At 39.9% G+C, this 6,631-nt stretch overlaps 1 protein-coding gene across 1 annotated transcript in view; it reads left to right on the plus strand.

The window, feature by feature from the left end:
* Positions 1-2,854: 2,854 nt before the first annotated feature.
* Positions 2,855-6,631, plus strand: part of Il13ra2 (interleukin 13 receptor subunit alpha 2) — a 68,296-nt gene continuing 64,519 nt past the window's right edge. The window contains exons 1-2 of the mRNA XM_023699882.1: positions 2,855-2,892; positions 3,599-3,652. The gene's annotated coding sequence lies outside the window, so the exon portion shown is untranslated. The remainder of the gene's footprint in view (positions 2,893-3,598; positions 3,653-6,631) is intronic.

Consider the following 6,631-nt stretch of genomic DNA (forward strand, 5'->3'; position numbering starts at 1 on the left):
CTGTCCATCAGCTGATGTATGGAAAAAGAAAATGTGGTGAATATATATAATGGAAAACTACTGTAATATTTCACATTAAAAAGAAGGAACTTGACATTTACAATAGCATGAATAGAGGACATTATGTTGAATGAAATAAGTCAGGCACAGAAAAAAATTGTACATGTTCTCATTTACATGTGGAAGCTACAGAAGTGGAGTTCATAGAAAATAAAATTGTCATTATCAGGAGGTAAGGAGCACTGGACAGATAAAAATTTTAGATAGGAAGAATAAGTTAAGGGGAGAGGGCTCAGTAGAATAAGCGCTTCCCTGGCAAGCACAAGGGCCTGGGTTCAGTCCCCAGTTCTGCAAAAAAAAAAAAAAAAAAGAAACAAGGAAGAAGAAGAAGCCAAATAGCTCAGCAGAGGAAAGCACCTGCAAGCAGCTGCAGGGGCCAGGGGTTCAATCTTCCGGTCTTGCCGTGCTGGCCCCACCACCAGAGCGTGCTGAAACAGCAATTGAGACTGTGCACGGTGGTGCACGCCTGTAATCCCAGCTCTTGGGAGGCTGTAAACAGGCGGATCACTACAAGTCCGATCCAGTAGTGAGACCCTGAACACCTTGTAGAACCTTCCCTAAAACAAACAAACAACAACGAAAAAGCGTCATTTGTAGAACATGATGGCTATAGTTAACAATGATGTATCATACTCTTAAAATTTGCTGAGAGGGGCCGGGGAGATGGCTTAGTTGAATAAGCGCTTCCCTGGCAAGCGCAAGGACCTGAGTTCAAGCCCTGGCTCCACAAAAAAAAAGAAAAAAAAAAATTTGCTGAGAGAGGGAGGCCGGGGAAATGGCTCAGTAGAATAAGTGCTTGCCTGGCAAACACAAGGGCCTGAGTTTACTCCCCGGTTCAAAAAAAAAAAATTGTGAAGAGAGTACATTTTAAGAGGTTTTACCACAATAACTGATAAACATGTGAGGCAACGCACGTTATCTCGATTTTAAAATTACACCATACGTACATATTTCAGAGGAACATTTTTACCTTAGTTACTTTTCTCACTGCTGAGACAAAACACACAACACCCAAAGTTAAAGGAGAGGTTTATTTAGTCAACACTTTATAGAGATTTCAGTCCATACTCAGCTAGCTCCAAGGCAGAGTGGGTGGCAGATAAGCGTCATAGAAGAGAAGCAGTTCATGGCAGGCAGAAGGTAGCAAAACAAAAGGGACAACCTTAGCTCTTTGTATAAGGCCTTATATCTTATCCAGGCTGCTTAGGGCAGATAGCTCCCTTCATCTCACTGCCTTTGAGCCTCACACTGCATCATGAATCCATTCCCACATCACCTACTCCAGATCCAGCCACCTCTAAAAACCCCACCTATGACTACCCGAGTTTGGGGGAGACATCTAAATACAAACCATAGCAATATTGTACACAATAAACACAGCTTTTATTTATGGATTAAAATTTAAATTAAAAAATTAATAGTAGGTGTGCTGTGGGGAGGGGGTGTGGGGTTGGTGCAGATTACAGTACTAAGTAGGGGAGTCACGGTAGGTGTTATTGAGGAAACACTGGAGAATGCATAGGAGCAAGTATCTGTGTCGTGGAGCAGACTAATCTTTTAGGGCCCTTTAATCTCACTGTAGAGCCTGGGAGATGGCTCAGTAGAATAAGCGCTTGCCTGGCAAGCACAAGAGCCTGAGTTCAAACCCCGGTTCTGTCAAAAAAATAAAAAATAAAATAAATAAATAAATAAAATTATCTGCCTGTAATGCTCATATCTGCTCTGCATGCTTTTAGGGTTGATCTCCAATTATAAGCCATGCCAACATTAAAGCCAGTAAGTGTCATTTCCGTTTCTCGCGGAGGGTCTGATTCATCAATAGAAGATGGAAATCTTAGAGAAGCATTCATTCTTTTTACATTGAGTAATATGTAAGAAGACACCTTTTAGGTTGGCAACACCTGCGTAAATTCCAAAAGCTCAAAATTCAAACATATAACATAGGACAATTAAACCCTAAAAATGCAACTTGAGATGGACTACGCAATTCTCTGAAGAATCTAAAGAGAACTGGAAATGAGGATGATACCTAGTGCCCGGCCAAATAGTTCCATGGTGACATAAGAATCGGGGCGCCAAGAACTGCATCATCACCCAGCTTTCTGGCTTCATCCCAAGAGTCTAAACATTTGTTTCCTGAGAAATACCACTTGAATAATTTCTTGGCCTCTGGCAGGATACCACACGGCTGAAATTACATTGCCCTTGTTTTCTTTTGTGAGCTCGAGTCAGGACTTTTTAATTTATGTTTTGCTGACACTGTGGTAATTCAGCTATATTTTGGATACTCTGAGAAATATGGATTAATGTGATTCTGAAAGATAAAATACTTTAGAAAAACCAGGTTCTGTAGCCTCCCTCAAAATTCTAAAGAGCAAATTCACAGCACAAAAATAGGAAAAGAAAGCCAAATCCAGGCAAATCTTACCAGCTCTAAAATGAAGCATTTCCTTAAACATATAGACCAGACATCAGAATAGGAGATGCCCTCAAAAGGGAATGCTGATGGAGTTGTGCTTATTGACCCAGAAAAAAGAGCATCCTAAAAGAAGTTTAATAGTTGTCTTAAGATGTACTAATTATTCACATACAGAGGATAGTCAATACTTGTTCTTTTTATTCTTAGATGACTAAATAACTTAAGAAGGGCCTTATGAGACTGTGGTTAGACATAAAAAGGAATCTTGATTGTGAAACACTGGAAATGGTTCAAGGGGAAATTGTGGAACATTTCCTCTAGAGAGGTTTATAAATAGGATTCTTATTTATGATGGTTTGAGTGTAGCAGCAAGAGCTAGTGAGCCTACGGTTTCTTCTGTTGGACTACATTTGGTATAGTAGCCTTTTTGGAACCCTGTCCTTATACAGTCCTGTAGTGAGCTGTGTGGCTTGCATTTAGCGTAAATGGATGGATGGATGGATGGATGGATGGATGGATGGACAGGTAGATAGACAGATAGATTAAAAGTTCTCTTCCTGTAAATTAATTTGCTTTTAACCAATATTGGGTGTACTGGTACATACATATAATCTCATAGTACTCTGGGAGGCTGAAGCAGGAGAATCACAAGTTCAAACTCAGCCTGAGCAATTTACTGACAGTGAGAGTCGGTCTCAAAATTTTAGGAAATACTAAAAAGGGGGAAACAAGGATGTAGCTCACTGTGACAAGCTGTGCTTAATTCCCAGTACAGCAAACACACACACATACACATCTTTTGTTGAAATTTTATATACTTTAGCTGTGTCTTTTCATTTCCAAATGCAATATCCTTACATACTGAGTATTTTTCACTCAGTAATTATTATGTCATCAGTGATGATTAGTGTCAGTGTTACCCATTTTCTTTGGAAGACGGGAATACCGTGTAAGCTACACCAGTCTACACAACTTCTGTCACCTTAATCTTTTTACAAAAGAAAACAGCATTTATTTGAACAATTTCCTTTCCACAGATGTCATCAGGAAGTTGCCAGATTAAAAGTTCTCTTCCTGTAGATTAACTTGCTTTTAACCAATATTGTTCTCTTTACACAGGGCTGGTAGTGACAATTCACAAGAAGTGGCTGAATCACACACACATTTGGAAAGGTAAGTTTAAATTTTCTTAAAATTTATAGACAAAAAAAAATTGATAGTAGAATTGTGTAAGATAAATGTAGCGAGGTAAAATGTATTTCAAGTTACTTTGAGAGAATAATTAGAGCTTGGTGTGACATTCAAGGCCACCTACTTTCCTTAACTGTTGAGGAAACTGAACTCTTGAGAAAAAGAAAAATGTGTCCAAGGTGACAGTGGTAATCTTAGGACCAAAACCCAGGTCCCCTAACTCATAGTCCAGAGCTCCATACAATGCACAGCACCATCTTTTGCTTTGTTTGGTGGTCGCCTGATGACGTAGCATGAGTTTATGTGTACCTATTAGGCTAAGAATCTGTTGGTCTAGTGAGGAATGACAGCCACAAGGAAGTGAGAGATGTTTCAGACGAGTATGTTCCCTTAAGCAAGAGGAATCCAGGAAAGATGCAGTCTCAGAGGAAGATATATATTTTATGTTTTTAAAAATAGCACTTTCCTTTTGGATTTCTTCTAGGATAAGAGGGGAGAAGCACAAGGCAAGTACGCTGTGTATGGAAATAGGAGCAAAAGGCCACTATAATGGGAGTTGGCCTTACATTAAATATAATAGATGATAGTTAAGAAATTAAATGTGACATATATTGGGCACAATAGAACCCCATAAAGCCTGATTAGAAAGAATGATGATAACTACTGAGTTCTTTTGGAAAATGTGTATAGAAAGCAGCATCTGTATATCTGTGTACCCTGGAATTAGGGCCTGCCTGGGTCATCAAGTATTGGGACAACATAGTAAATGAAAATGATCAAACAGTGTAGCACTCTAAACGCGTGATGATACTGTGAAAGAGAAATTAATTAATTAGTAAATGAAGGAAATGGCTAATAGCCCAGATTTATATATGTCAACTACTTTATTCCAAAGAAAACCATGATTGTTGGACCATCCCAATTCTGCTTTTCTAGATAACACCAGGCCTCCCTGCTTTCCTCGCTCATATTTTTGCTACCTTTGACCCATCCTTTCAGGCTTTACCACATACACACCACAAGAACTCAAAGATGAGTAATAATGTATTTCATATATGTAAGAATTTTGAAGTCCAGCTCAGAAAGTCGGGAGATAAATAGATGATTATGATGCCGTGTATTAAATAGAGGGAAGCATTTTTCCATCGGGGTCTACAGAAACCCATGCTACAGGTTTCAGAAAAGGAATGATGTCTTCTTGGAGTTTTCCATGATAAACATGAAGTCCCTCCTGGACTCGTGTCAGCATGTTTACCTGCCTACATTTTTGATGCAGGGTCTAGTCCAAGGGTAGTAAAGAATAAGAGATACCTGCGTTATTTAGGGAAAGGCAGAACTTTGCGTATGACTTTAGTTTTGTAGCATGAAGGGATCCAAGTAAAGCTAGGCAGCAAATGTGTCACGAGGTGCTTTAGATACCACGGGGACACTGAAGCTGAATTTGTTTAAGTTGAAGATTAACCCTAGCTTGCATTTTGATTTTGTGATTACTAAGTGGAGATTGTATTGGATTGAGAAAAATGACATATTAATTTTTATTAAAGAGTGCAAAGGATATTTCTTTTTTTCTTTTTTTTGTATTTTAAGGGTCTACAGGGTGTTCAAGGTCTCACTACTAGATAGGACTCACAGTGATCTGCCTGTTTACAGCCTCCCAAGAGCTGGGATTGCAAGCCTGCGCCACCAGGCCCAGTCTCAATTGCCATTTTAGCACATCCCAGGGGCGGGGCTGGCATGGCAGGCTGGTGGATGGAACCCTTGGCCCCTGCACCTGCTTGCAGGTACTTTAATCCGCTGAACTGTTTGGCCTGCTCCAGATATTTCTTTATAAATATTGTACCTTAATCAATGACACATATCAGGTTAACATATATGACCAGTTTTACTTGAAAAATATGTAAGATTCTCATTCTTACCCTGTTGCCCTAATCAGGTCTTGCAAAACTTGGGGAAGAAGTAGAACTAATATCATCTTCTCTATTGTGACTTCCTTAAACTTCTTTATTGTGACGTCTGAGTTTTTGAGATTCTGCCATCCATTCTGGCAGATAGAACTATCAAACCAGGGAAAGGATGTGATCGCCGTTATCTAACGTTTGAGGACTGAATTACCTTGCTGTTGTATTTTTCCCCAGAGGCGGATTGTCATATTCAAAGTAGAACTTGAGGACTTTCTGTTAACACTTATGCAAAATGGCTTTTACAAGCAAATAAACAAGCAAAAATATTAAGAGGCTGCAGCACAGTTGCCAAAAGTGTCCAGGAGAACTTTGATGACTTAGCAATTGCTGCTTTCTTATCCTCTTCCTTTTTGATATTTCATAATTATGTTTACCCTCCCTTCCGAGAATTATTCCGTTGATACATGTATCCGCATATTCATATACTTATTCCTTACACGTCACTGTAATTTCCCAGTTCTAGTCTCTGTGCCTTGCGGAATCCTCGCGAGAAAGAGTGCTATGCTAGGCAGATGTGCAGGAGCAAGACACTAGCACACACCTGCTCCTTCTCCACAGGACTCTAGTGCTTTACGGGTCGATGGACTTTCGAAGAGCAAATAATTGCTGTTTTAAAGAGCTCACACAAGTGAGACTTACTGATACTGGGGCCAGTAACTCAATGAGGAGACTGAGGTATAGCGAACTTGAGTACGGTTTCCAGGGTCCCACAGCTAGACCACAGTGGACCTGCGCTGCAAGTCCAGGCAGCTGTGCTCTAGGTGCACTCTTGTCAGCCATGAGGCCATGATGTCAAACAGGTTGGATCAATTTTGTTTGTACATCTGTATTTCTGCCAGCTACTCTGTTTTCATCAAATTAGGGCCACATGTGCATGTCACAAAGTAGCCCAGAACTAAGAAAATGTTCTACAGATTTGCACTCAGTGTTTAATTTTGTTTTGTTTGTGGTGCTAGGATGAAACCCAGGGCTTCATGCGTCCTAGCAAAGTATTCTACTG

The sequence above is a fragment of the Octodon degus genome, unplaced genomic scaffold, assembly GCF_000260255.1.
Source record: "Octodon degus isolate 3935 unplaced genomic scaffold, OctDeg1.0 scaffold00117, whole genome shotgun sequence".
NCBI classification, from domain to species: domain Eukaryota; kingdom Metazoa; phylum Chordata; class Mammalia; order Rodentia; family Octodontidae; genus Octodon; species Octodon degus.